This window comes from Misgurnus anguillicaudatus, chromosome 19 (genome assembly GCF_027580225.2).
Source record: "Misgurnus anguillicaudatus chromosome 19, ASM2758022v2, whole genome shotgun sequence".
Lineage (NCBI taxonomy): Eukaryota > Metazoa > Chordata > Actinopteri > Cypriniformes > Cobitidae > Misgurnus > Misgurnus anguillicaudatus.
This window is the reverse complement of record NC_073355.2, coordinates 50,442,881-50,447,100: the sequence shown is the minus strand read 5'-3', so window position 1 is coordinate 50,447,100 and position 4,220 is coordinate 50,442,881. Positions and strand designations below refer to the sequence as shown.

General features: G+C 39.9%; 1 protein-coding gene across 2 annotated transcripts in view; it reads right to left on the bottom strand.

Annotated features, from left to right (window-relative positions):
* LOC129422537 (uncharacterized) overlaps window positions 1–4,220 on the bottom strand; it is a 681,876-nt gene that overhangs the window by 117,538 nt on the left and 560,118 nt on the right. The window lies entirely within an intron of this gene.

The following is a 4,220-nucleotide window of genomic DNA, read 5'->3' as shown; positions in this document are numbered from 1 at the left end:
TCAGTGATCCGGGTACTTTTGGGTCCTTTTTAAGCATGAAAATAAAAATAATATATAAATGTTGAACAAAAAATATTGAATAACTTTTACTATTTATTTGTAGTTTCACATTCAGACGACTTTTGGCTGTTAATCTGCAAGCATGCTGTTTTATGCATGTAAACATTTTCACATTCTGTTCATTATGATAAATTGGGCAATTCAATGCAAATGTCATCCTTATCATGAAAAGTAGAGTTTTTCAGTGTGGAAAGAGTTTCACCTTTCAACCACCCCCAGGGGCGCAACTACCCAGTGCCATAGGGGTATGCAGCAACAATTTTGGCACCCTCAAACAAAAAAATACATTCACATTTTGGATTTTAAAAAGTACAAATATGGCACACACTCTGGTTTCCATGTTTTTCGGTTGTACAAACGGAATATTCTATTTCCTTCCCCAAACCCAAACCATCACAGAAAACTTTCTGCTACTTCACATGTTCAAGAAACATCAATCTGTTTGATTTATAAGCTTGTTTACTCATGGGGACATCAAAATATCAAACTGGTCAAACTGTGAAAACGTAGCCTATTTAGCTAAACGCATGTGCAGTTCTATGCACAGTTTAATGTAATACACAAACAGAAAATCAAACTGTTCTTTATTTAAGCAAACACGGCAGGTTTCTTTTAAATTATGCTTAGCTTTTTGGCTGGAAAGACGGTTCCTCTTTTCATTAAAAACATTATAAGCTCATACCTGTCAAGTTTTGGATTTGAAAATAAGGGAAATTTTCCGGCGCCCACCGCGAACAGTCCCACCACCAACCCAAACAAGCTCCAGTATTCCTTACATTTTAAGACTGGTGAGGGCCGGATAATATTTTTTTAAACCTTAGTGCTGATAATTGTGTTAAAATTAACTAAACCAACTAATTCATTAGCAAGAAAACTAGTGAAACACACAGCTCTGTGAAAACTACATTTCATAAGTCACACTCAAACTGTACATACTATACACACAAATTTGCATCTGTACAAAACCCAATGGCCTTAGGTTGAAAAGCCTTATTTTAACTTCTTTTGCATTATACCTTAATGCCAAAATTATTTATAAACCATTCACTTTTCTTTGTAATGAGAACAGTCATTTAGAAAATGAAAATGCTAGATGGAGCAGTGGCCCAAACCAAAAAGGGCACTAAGGGGGATGGTACTATTAGTATGGTTTTAATAAAGTATTATATGTGTTACTATATTACTACCATTAACTTAGACAAATGGTTACAAGTGATTATAATGGGAAAATATAATAACAAGAATTAAAGTGTGACAATAGATATTCAATATGATTTACCTGCTGGCTTGATGGAGCTTTGAATTAATGTTTGCAATGTTGAACTGCCTTTACCAGCCTCCCTTTCCATTCTCTGTCTTTATTTTGTGAAGGCATTGGTGTTTTTTGTATTTTTGTCTACAAAGTGTGCCAACAACAGCAAATTTAGTGTTTATGTAGATCTGACCGGGAACATTTAATTCATTAGACAAGCATTGTAACGATAATAATGTGGATATTTTGTTGCTGTTTGCTTGCTAACTTGTTAGCACTTTTAGAACACCGACGGCAAATCATTAACCGAAGAAATACATAAACAAACTTCCAAATTAGTAATTCTGCGGTTTAACAACTGATATAATGTAATAAATCTACCTGTTGATGCAACAAACTTCAGACAGAAACTGTCGTCTTCGCTCTCCAGGCAGAGAGTGCACACAGAGATGCTGCGTGCGTGCGGAGCGGGTGGGAAAACACGAAGTGGATTAGCGGAATCAGTGGATCTTTAGCGATCTGGGATTGGGAATGTTTTTTTATTACTCCGCCCGGGCATTATTATTTTTGTAATAACGCAGGTTAAAATACGGGAGATTTACGGGAAAATACTAATACGGGAGGACGGCGGGAAAGAAGGGTAAAATACGGGACTTTCCCGGCCAAAACGGGATACTTGACAGGTATGTAAGCTGCACTGTCTTTGCTGGTGTTTGCGGCAGATAAATACCTGCATGCAATCTGTGCAAGTAGTGGTGCGCGTAGTAGTAGGGTTACGTGAATGTCATGTGAGTTGCACATCTGACAGATCAACTAAGCCATATGATGTGAGACGGCTGTGTCTCATCATGCACCAAACGACTCAGAACAAAAACCACAGACGTAACATTACGATGGGTTCCAGTGTCAAGAGATACACTCACCTAAAATATTATTAGGAACACCTTTTCAATTTCTCATTTATGCTATTATCTAATCAACCAATCACATGGCAGTTAGGGGTGTGGTTCTGGTCAAGACAATCTCCTGAACGCCAAACTGAACTTTAGAATGGGAAAGAAAGGTGATTTAAGCAATTTTGAGTGTGGCATGGTTGTTGGTGCCAGACGGGCCGGTATTTCAAAATCTGCTCAGTTATTGGGATTTTCACGCACAACCATTTCTAGGGTTTACAAAGAATGGTGTGAAAAGGGAAAAACATCCAGTATGCGCCAGTCCTGCCTTGTTGATGCTAGAGGTCAGAGGTGAATGGGCCGACTGATTCAAGCTGATAGAAAAGCAACTTTGACTGAAATAACCACTCGTTACAACCGAGGTATGCAGCAAAGCATTTGTGAAGCCACAACACGCACAACCTTGAGGCGGATGGGCTACAACAGCAGAATGTATGCATCCTCTGATGGCTACTTCCAGCAGGATAATGCTCCATGTCACAAAGCTGGAATCATTTCAAATTGGTTTCTTGAACATGACAATGAGTTCACTGTACTAAAATGGCCCCCACAGTCACCAGACCACTGCTACTAATCTAATCTAATCTAATCTAATCTAATGCTATAGAAACGGGGCGTGTCATTATGATTGGCGTGGTTGAATTGGTCGCGCGAGCGTTTGGGCGGAAGTTTGATACCGCGGCTCCGCCTCTAGCTCCATGGACGATTCCTTCTGCGCATGCCTTGGCTCCAAACTGATGTTTTTACTTAAAGGACAAGTTCTGTATTTTACACTTAAAGCCCTGTTTTCAGATTGTTTATGATGAAATAGAACGGTTTGACTGAAATTTCAACATTTGCGGTTGCCCCGAGAATTTTTGGGTGTTTGTGTTTCAGCTCCTACCTTTACAATGTGTTTAATGGTGCACTGGAACAATCCTTTCTAAAATGCATTAAACTTTCGTTTACAAAGACGTGAAACTTATCGAGTGGTCAGGGGTGTTCACTGATATGCTCACACAAAAATCGCGTTAAAAGATGCTTTCCAACAGCTGTTTTCGCATTCGTTGTTAACTTGTGGACCTATTTTTCCAAACGCCCCACACCCGTATATTCTTCCACTTAGAGCTTGAATAATAGACACTCCAGCCCAGATGGTGGCGCTAATCCACCATTGCCAATTGCAAGAATACAAAAAAAGTTCCCGGCGCCGAGTAATACCGTACCTCACAGCACAACTAATACAAGTCAATGGAGTAGGCAAAAACTACATTAAAACCTGTTGGAATGCGTATTTTGCAGCGATTTTTGTGTGAGCGTACCAGTGGGCGCCCCCGGCCGCTCGGTGAGTTTCGCGTCTTTGTGGGCGAGGGTTTGGTGCATTTTGGGAAGGATTGTTCCGGTGCACCATTGGGCCCATTCTGGGGGTGGGAGCTGAAACACAAACACCCCAAAATTCTCTGGGCAGCTGCATATGTCGAAATTTCAGTCAAAACCGTTTTATTTCATCATAAACAATCTGAAAACAGGGCTTTGGGTGTAAAATACCGAACTTGTCCTTTAACATGGCGGTGACCGTGGTCGGACATTTTTGGCTTCAAATCATTACAATGGTGGGAGGCAACGTCGCGTCGTCCATCTTTTTTACAGTCTATGGTAAATCTCTCACTCATACACCTGTTTATCTGGATTAAAATACAGGTATATAATTATTAATTACATAAATAGATAAAAAACAGACTGTTGAATTTGTTATTAACGAACTGGATATTTAAAGCGTAACTAAACCCCTGGTCAGAGCCTGACTCCACCCACTGGCAATATTTGAAAAATGCAAGAAAAGTGAGCAGATCCCAACGGAGATAGAGGGGACGAACTTAAGTGTGTAATGAGATCGTAACAAGGGCGTGGTGAGCTTGAATCTGCTTACGTCACGAGTTACTTTTTGGACCCAACATCCAATCGGAAAATTCAAC